Source organism: Nanorana parkeri, unplaced genomic scaffold (genome assembly GCF_000935625.1).
Source record: "Nanorana parkeri isolate BGI_ZX_2015 unplaced genomic scaffold, ASM93562v1 scaffold485, whole genome shotgun sequence".
Classification (NCBI taxonomy): domain Eukaryota; kingdom Metazoa; phylum Chordata; class Amphibia; order Anura; family Dicroglossidae; genus Nanorana; species Nanorana parkeri.
This window is the reverse complement of record NW_017306753.1, coordinates 1,094,127-1,104,173: the sequence shown is the minus strand read 5'-3', so window position 1 is coordinate 1,104,173 and position 10,047 is coordinate 1,094,127.

The window sequence follows — 10,047 nt, the reverse complement described above, 5'->3', positions numbered from 1 at the left end:
TTCAGCAGGACAGAAACATACAACACCCAGGGTCCATACAGTCCACCATAACTCTGCAACTCCTACTGCATCTCTGGTTATGACTTCAACCAAAGATGAAGATGTCATCAAAGGTAAGTAGACATGTTTCGGGGTGTCACTTAAGGTAGAATGCACTATTGTGTCTGATGTCTGTGCATTACCATCACTCAGCTGACAGACATAGGGAAATATGGAAAGGAACTCGTCATGTGATCACTCAGGAGAACCCTTGAACTTCGAGTGACCACCATTTTTTTATTTGATTGATTACCTGTGATCTCTCATCAACTTCCAGTTCCTTATAATTCTAGGTAGCGATAGGTTACTGATATTAGAGTTCAGGAAAGTGTGGGAGGTTTTAAGAAAATCAGTCAAGGGCTGCTCTATCAAACAGTATGAAAATTTAGAAAATTGTAAAATCGGCGCTTGTGGGTGGGTACAGTATAAAAGCTTTAGCACTTTATCAGTAGATAAAGGAGAACTATGAGGTGAGTGCTTTTCACTCAACCTCATAGTTCGAGCCGACGTGTGACAATGAAACTGTCACTCGTCGGCTCAATAGATCGGGAAGTGAGCGAACACATACCGTCGCTCGCTCACTTCTCGATCATGTCCCTGCAGAGAGCCGGGACTGTCACTCACAGCTCCCTGCAGAGATTCCCTCCCCTGTCCGATCCTCCAGCGCTGACTGGAGGAACGAACGGGAGAGGGGGCGGGTACAGATGGCTTTGCCTCTAGATAGGCAGAGCCAGCTGTCAATCATGCAGCTGGGTGGATCTTGACAGTAGTGTCGGGATCCTTCCCGGCTGCGGCCTGTGGCGCATGAAGTATATCATGGAGTTGATTATGGCTGTAATTGAAGGAGAGGTCTGTATGGACCATCCACCATTGACATGCTGGAGCTTGTTATTCCTTGATATTATCATGTTTTTTTTTCACAACCCTGATATAGTTGTAACTCTATTAAATAAAACTCTTGTATCTATAGGTAAATGGAATGGTGGTTACATTGTGGCCATGATAGTCTGCATCCTAATCCTTCTCGTAGCCCTTGTCATGGTACTCAAGCAGAAACTGTGCCGCCTGAAGCTGTGGATTAAAAAGAAGACACGTGAGTATTGACTCCTCTTATTTTCTCATAAATTTACCAGCCAAGAAATGAAGAGCTTTGTGCCTACAGTGCCACCTGTATGGGATTTACCATGAATCTGCCTCACCAAACAAGTATAGTTTTATACATATTAGTCAGCGTGAATCGAATATAAATATATAATTATGGGAGCTGCAATTGCTGCCTTCTACATTAAAAGCCCTCAAGTCGGGAATTTTACTTATTTAAAATGGGGGATAGGCTCACATTAGAAAAAAATCACCTGACCAGCATGTTAAATGTTTTTTGTGCTTTTTTTTTTCTAGATTTCATCCAGCCGAAGCCCAGACCAGTAAGTAATATGTTTTATGACCTTAGCCTGCACAGCAGGATTCTGCATTCAAAGACCCCTCCTCCTGTGCTAGCTACATCTGCATTGAATTCATAAACATAGACCTGAAGTTACTCCAAACGTCCGCCAAACGGCCTCCATCTTCACATCACATGCACAATTGGCCTTGGCCAAGTAGACGTATCCCATCCCGTTAGGACCCAGACAATGCCATTAAGGTCCTCAACCTGATTCACTCGGTCGGTACCCGCCACCCCCTGTCTTCTGCTAGCAACCAATGCTGAAAAGATATTGCTAAAATATGAAACCAACCAATGCTAAAACATATTGGCCTAAGAAATAACATAATAAAATAGGTAAATGCAATCTACTTAATCCCCTCAGCTTTTGTCAAGGGTAATGGTGTTATTTTCAGCACCCCTTTTGATTTCAAATGGTACCCACCAAGGTTAAGGGATGGGTTGTTTCCTCCTCCCCTTCCCCACCCCATTTTCTCCCTTGCTGTTTTTCCTCTTCCCCACCACCACCATCGAGCCAACTCCATCACACACTCTCACCTCTCAAGCCTCCCCCCACTGTGCTATCCCTACCTCCTTCCCCCATGCCCCCCAGGTCCACTCCCCCTGTTTGTACCCCTTTCTACACCCTTCCCTACCAAGATACAGGAAAAACAACCCAGGGTTATGTCCTTCTTGCCTATTTCGTGAACCCCACAGATACAGAGGAGCAGAATGCATTTTGGTTTACTTACTAACAAACGACAGGAGTCCGATAATAGTGTATAATGCTTTATTGACCATAACATGTAGTAATTACATGACCCGTACCTTTTATTATGATCTCTGTGATCTCCACTTTATTTTCTTCATTGCCTACTGTTCTGAGTTCTATTAAAAAAGTGCACCCTCAGAACCCTAATTATTATGGAGGAAGGCAAAAAAAAAACTCTTACAAAGCTTGATCCAATTTGCTCCAACAGACATTACAGAAACATTTCCAAAAAGTAGCTGAACGAATGTGCTAATGTCGGTGTGCTACCCTCAGCCAATGACTATGATGTTGGTTTTTAGAAACTGTAATTAGAATGTTATCACTGAATTTAAATATGGGGATGGGGTCCAGGAACAGGTAGCCATCATGCTCAGCTGTTCTACCAAATCTAATTTTCAACCTTTATACTTTACAGAACAAGCCGGTGTTGACTTACCATGAAAAAGGTAAAGAGCATGACTTGCTTCAGAGGCAAAACTCTGCTCAATCCCAGCTGGTTACCCAAGAGTCGTACCAGAACATGGAGGGTGTTCAGATTGAGCGTTCGTAAGATCAATGCTGCACGCGCACACTGCCCGTTCAGCATTGCGGTCATCGCAAGCCCGCCCCTCAGGGGGGGCGGGCTTGCGATGATCGCAAGTACGATCTGCCTGTCCAAGATGGGCAGATCGTACGTTTTTTTAATTACTTTACAACCATCGCAAGACTAAGGTCTTGCAATGGTTGTAAAGTGTATGGCCACCTTTACATGGAAACACAGTTGCTGCAGCACAGGTGTGGATGTGAACACCCTTCATATACCTGATCAGGAGGGGTGTGTTTGAGTTTCTAACCCTATATGACAAAGCCCAGCCAACTGGAATTCTACTGACCAACCAGAACTCCTTAATGACCGTTAAAGCCACTGTTTTTGTTTTTTCCAGCTGTGACAAATTGCAGCAAAAGACATTAAGGAAAGGGAACTCCACAACAGACACAGTTTGCGAAATATCTCGTCATACATCTCCGAATTCAGAGAACAATGAATCTTTGGAGAGCAAGGAGTCTGGGAAAAATGCAGGCACAATCCCTTCAGCAGGACAGAAACATACAACACCCAGGGTCCATACAGTCCACCATAACTCTGCAACTCCTACTGCATCTCTGGTTATGACTTCAACCAAAGATGAAGATGGCATCAAAGGTAAGTAGACATGTTTCGGGGTGTCACTTAAGGTAGAATGCACTATTGTGTCTGATGTCTGTGCATTACCATCACTCAGCTGACAGACATAGGGAAATATGGAAAGGAACTCGTCATGTGATCACTCAGGAGAACCCTTGAACTTCGAGTGACCACCATTTTTTTATTTGATTGATTACCTGTGATCTCTCATCAACTTCCAGTTCCTTATAATTCTAGGTAGCGATAGGTTACTGATATTAGAGTTCAGGAAAGTGTGGGAGGTTTTAAGAAAATCAGTCAAGGGCTGCTCTATCAAACAGTATGAAAATTTAGAAAATTGTAAAATCGGCGCTTGTGGGTGGGTACAGTATAAAAGCTTTAGCACTTTATCAGTAGATAAAGGAGAACTATGAGGTGAGTGCTTTTCACTCAACCTCATAGTTCGAGCCGACGTGTGACAATGAAACTGTCACTCGTCGGCTCAATAGATCGGGAAGTGAGCGAACACATACCGTCGCTCGCTCACTTCTCGATCATGTCCCTGCAGAGAGCCGGGACTGTCACTCACAGCTCCCTGCAGAGATTCCCTCCCCTGTCCGATCCTCCAGCGCTGACTGGAGGAACGAACGGGAGAGGGGGCGGGTACAGATGGCTTTGCCTCTAGATAGGCAGAGCCAGCTGTCAATCATGCAGCTGGGTGGATCTTGACAGTAGTGTCGGGATCCTTCCCGGCTGCGGCCTGTGGCGCATGAAGTATATCATGGAGTTGATTATGGCTGTAATTGAAGGAGAGGTCTGTATGGACCATCCACCATTGACATGCTGGAGCTTGTTATTCCTTGATATTATCATGTTTTTTTTTCACAACCCTGATATAGTTGTAACTCTATTAAATAAAACTCTTGTATCTATAGGTAAATGGAATGGTGGTTACATTGTGGCCATGATAGTCTGCATCCTAATCCTTCTCGTAGCCCTTGTCATGGTACTCAAGCAGAAACTGTGCCGCCTGAAGCTGTGGATTAAAAAGAAGACACGTGAGTATTGACTCCTCTTATTTTCTCATAAATTTACCAGCCAAGAAATGAAGAGCTTTGTGCCTACAGTGCCACCTGTATGGGATTTACCATGAATCTGCCTCACCAAACAAGTATAGTTTTATACATATTAGTCAGCGTGAATCGAATATAAATATATAATTATGGGAGCTGCAATTGCTGCCTTCTACATTAAAAGCCCTCAAGTCGGGAATTTTACTTATTTAAAATGGGGGATAGGCTCACATTAGAAAAAAATCACCTGACCAGCATGTTAAATGTTTTTTGTGCTTTTTTTTTTCTAGATTTCATCCAGCCGAAGCCCAGACCAGTAAGTAATATGTTTTATGACCTTAGCCTGCACAGCAGGATTCTGCATTCAAAGACCCCTCCTCCTGTGCTAGCTACATCTGCATTGAATTCATAAACATAGACCTGAAGTTACTCCAAACGTCCGCCAAACGGCCTCCATCTTCACATCACATGCACAATTGGCCTTGGCCAAGTAGACGTATCCCATCCCGTTAGGACCCAGACAATGCCATTAAGGTCCTCAACCTGATTCACTCGGTCGGTACCCGCCACCCCCTGTCTTCTGCTAGCAACCAATGCTGAAAAGATATTGCTAAAATATGAAACCAACCAATGCTAAAACATATTGGCCTAAGAAATAACATAATAAAATAGGTAAATGCAATCTACTTAATCCCCTCAGCTTTTGTCAAGGGTAATGGTGTTATTTTCAGCACCCCTTTTGATTTCAAATGGTACCCACCAAGGTTAAGGGATGGGTTGTTTCCTCCTCCCCTTCCCCACCCCATTTTCTCCCTTGCTGTTTTTCCTCTTCCCCACCACCACCATCGAGCCAACTCCATCACACACTCTCACCTCTCAAGCCTCCCCCCACTGTGCTATCCCTACCTCCTTCCCCCATGCCCCCCAGGTCCACTCCCCCTGTTTGTACCCCTTTCTACACCCTTCCCTACCAAGATACAGGAAAAACAACCCAGGGTTATGTCCTTCTTGCCTATTTCGTGAACCCCACAGATACAGAGGAGCAGAATGCATTTTGGTTTACTTACTAACAAACGACAGGAGTCCGATAATAGTGTATAATGCTTTATTGACCATAACATGTAGTAATTACATGACCCGTACCTTTTATTATGATCTCTGTGATCTCCACTTTATTTTCTTCATTGCCTACTGTTCTGAGTTCTATTAAAAAAGTGCACCCTCAGAACCCTAATTATTATGGAGGAAGGCAAAAAAAAAACTCTTACAAAGCTTGATCCAATTTGCTCCAACAGACATTACAGAAACATTTCCAAAAAGTAGCTGAACGAATGTGCTAATGTCGGTGTGCTACCCTCAGCCAATGACTATGATGTTGGTTTTTAGAAACTGTAATTAGAATGTTATCACTGAATTTAAATATGGGGATGGGGTCCAGGAACAGGTAGCCATCATGCTCAGCTGTTCTACCAAATCTAATTTTCAACCTTTATACTTTACAGAACAAGCCGGTGTTGACTTACCATGAAAAAGGTAAAGAGCATGACTTGCTTCAGAGGCAAAACTCTGCTCAATCCCAGCTGGTTACCCAAGAGTCGTACCAGAACATGGAGGGTGTTCAGATTGAGCGGGCAGCTGATGATAAGACAGAAATACAGCAAGGGAGAGACCATCTCAATAACAGAATCGGTAAGGAATCTGAATATGGCTTCGGATGTTGCTTAAGATGAAATGAGATATTCAACTCTAAGAAGTATTTAATAATATTCAGTTGTGTCCAATGAAAAGAAGTCCAATTTTGACTGTCTATTACTGTAGATGACAGCATATTTTAACCAGTTGAGGACCTTCAGCAAAGTACCATGGGTGTACACCCGGCCTCAGCACGCTCCTAGAGTGTACCTATTCAACCCCTTATTAACCATTAGTTAACCCTAATCAGCCTTAACTCCTTTTCCCCTTTTCCTCTCAATTATCATTCTTCTGCTGTTTTATTAATTTTACCTTTTAAAATTGAATTTAATAATTTTAATAAAATTTGTTCCTATGCCAGTAATCAATCTTTTTTTTTCCACAGAGAAAATCTACATCATGAATGCAGACACGGTTCTTGTGGGATCCATATCAGAGGTTCCCAGCAGATCCCAAAGATCGGTAACAGTGGAGAGCGAAGAGAAGGAGAGCCTGGTGTTAGCGTCACGGTACCCTGAGCAGGAATCCAGCAAGGTGCCGGGAAGTGATCTCATGTTATCCATTGAAGAGGAGGAGACAGAGGGCACCACAGCCAAGGTGATCCTGCAAGGCTAAGGGTACCAGAGGCATGCATGGCTAAAGGGATACCAAGTGAGCACAAGAGGTCTGCACTGCTCATGTCTTACTGCTTGTGCGCATCAGAGGCCTACGTGGCTGAACTTTTACTTCAAGACAAGTTGTATATAGACGACTGATGCTGTTCTCCCAGGATAAGTCACATCTGTTGGTCTGGAACGGTTAACAAGTTGGAGGTGTAAACTTGGTTTTGAATAATGAAACTAACCATACCATAATTGTGCCAAGAACCTCATCACTACTGAATGCTGCTTCTGGAGGAACCTTTATATTCCTCTCTACATCATGGCAATATGCCGGTCCTATACAGTCCTGCCCTTCTGCTGCAATACTGCCTGCTGCCGGAGGACCCTTGCAAATTCCAGCATGTGGCTCTTAGGTTCTGACTTACTTTCCTTCAGCACATCACGAATTGGTTCCTGATAAGTGCAGCCATGTTCTCACACCATTGCCAGTTGTTGCCCCCCCCACAAGATATGCACACCCGTCCCTTATACTCTGCACTGCAGTCTCAGCAATCTGATGTGATTGCTATTCTGTTCTGGCGTAATGTACATCAAGACCGGGGGACAGCCACATGACCACAATATGAAAAATTACAACGAATACTAATAAGAAGTGAAGTTAAACTCCAGGCAAGCAGCGAAATACACGGACGTAATAAATACTGTATATTAGAACTGTTGAACGATTTATATTTCTCTATATGCAATCCTGAGATTTACACAGCTCTGTTGCCGTGACCTGACTTTTCTCTAATGTACTTAGCTGACAATTACAGGTCTTGATCCTCCCCCTGGTCTGGGGAGTGTGGAGAGTGAAAGGAGGACTGTAAAAGGCTGTTACCAAGCCAGATTCATGTACTTAAACTGTTTGCATTTAGAAAACAGACATTTAATAATGTACCATTAATGATTAAGGAGGTGTATTCATATGTGCCTTTATATATTTTACAAATACTTCCTGCTATATGTGGAATATTGCATGTTGACCCAGACCTTCTATTACAAGTACTAGGACCTTATTTCCCATGTGCACACATACAGTAGATATTAGACATGTGCGATTCGTTTCATTACGAATCAAAATCCGTACGAATTTTCCTGAAATTCCGAATTTCGGAGCATCCGAAATCCGAATGGCAGTTTCCGAATTATATCCGAAATACGAAATTCCGTTAACGAATTTCGGATCCGAATTTCTTTGAAACAGGAACTAATATTACCCCTGTAAATGAGGTTGAACAACATGACAAGATTTTTTTTTTTTTATCCGAAATACGGATCCGCTGCTGCTGAGAGTTGCATCACAATACAGGCAGGAAATACAAAATTCCGTTGACGTATTTTGGTTCCATTACGAACATTCGTTATATTGAAGGTAAAAAGCAAAGTACATTTATATTGGAGTTGATGGTAGTTTTTTTTAAAGTCCGAAATACGGAATTCGGATACGGAATCCGTTAACGGAATTCGTATTTCGGAAAAAAAACAACTACCACATCGACTCCAATATTAACAAAGGTATTTTTGCTTTTTAACTTCATCATAACGAATGTTCGTAAAGTTACGAAAATGTGCAGAAACTAACGAAAATACGTATTTCGTACGAATCCGAATTGAGTTTCGGATACGAATTACGAAATAATGGATATTACGAAACGGAACAAATTTTTTGACGGCGCACAAGTCTAGTAGATATAAATGAAACCTCCGTGAAAATACAGCTGAGAAATACACCTGACTAAACAACAGGCTGGTCTGGAAGCAGGTCTTCGGGTAATAAATCATGTAACGAGGCGGGACGTTTGCAATATTCTTATGCTAGATTACACCATGTGCCTGAACCCGTATAGGCATCACCAAGTCTTGTCCATCCAGAACAGTCACTTCACTTTTTAAAGGTTGCTGGTGGACATAATTCTCCAACCTAATTTTATCTTTGGCAACCTCTAGTTATGAGATCTCAGGTACCTGGCTGTACCCTCTGTGCACAGAGGTTGATGTAAGTTCTTTATTGCTCTCTTTCTCTCATGGGGCTAAGCTGAGGGGTAGCTAGAAGAGGCCGCTGCCTTGGGTGCTTCAGCAGCAGGGGGGTGCAAAAACGCCAGGACCTGCAACTTATGCTGCCTTCAAAGCCTATGGTATGGGCACGCCTTTTTTGACTTGGGTGCTAAAGGACCTTGCCCCGGCACTGCTCTCTCCTATCACAGCTCTCTATTAATCCCTAGAAAGCAACTGCAAAAACTGAGATTGGAAATCAGACTTTTTACAGCAGAAACCAGTGAAAAGAAACAAAAGTAACAATAAGAAAGCAGTTTTTGCTGCAGTCCTTTCCCACTGTAACTCCTTTCTGCCATACTTGATGTCACCGGGTTTCTGGGTCATTCAACACACTTCGTCTGAGGCAAGGCTGTTATGAACCTTTCCCCCTGCAGGACGTCATCATGCAGCATGAGTTGTACTGTACAGAACCACGCTCACGTAAGGGCCATTCAGTGCAGTAACAAGGACCACCGACCACTGCTGCCAGAGGAGAAAAATAAGGATCTATGATGCCACTAGACCAAAGAAAAGACAGAAGGCTTGCAAAAAAAAAACCAGCCTCTATGTACAGGTACAGAGGAATGGCATGAGACAATTTAGAGGGTACGTTCACTTTCTCACAAATTGTGAAAAAATAAACTTACCCACAGCCCTCCACCTCCCCCAGCACCTACTTGTCTAAAGTCCCCTCCAGCCGGTGTAGCGGTCTGTACGCCATACTTCCTAGCCCCGCACTATGGAATGCTCACAAATGTTGAGGGCTCAATGGTCAGCACGGTCATATGACCATGCTGACCAATCAGAAGCGCTACTTACTTCCGGAACCTGACTCGGAAGCGATTCTCGTTAGTCAACATGGTCTCCAGCAGTGGTTACTTGCCTGATCACATGCTCCCATGCAGCTCCCTCTACCAGTCAGGCCTGAACTTTACTTACACTGTCCGGAGGTCTTTTTTTTTAGTGCTGGGTGCTGGAACACAAAAAGCGTTTAAGCGAATTTTTAGATTTCCCCCTTTTTGTTACAGTAGCAGCGGTCTGCAGGACATAAAATAGGTCCCCAGGGGGGACAAAGTAATTACAAACATACTTTCCCTCTTCATTGAAGAAAAAAAAAAACCTGGAGTTTTAATTTGATTAATGTGGATTATCATGTCAGCATCTTTGCACTTGGGGTTTATTCTGTGTGTGTATATATATATATATATATATACACACACAAATAT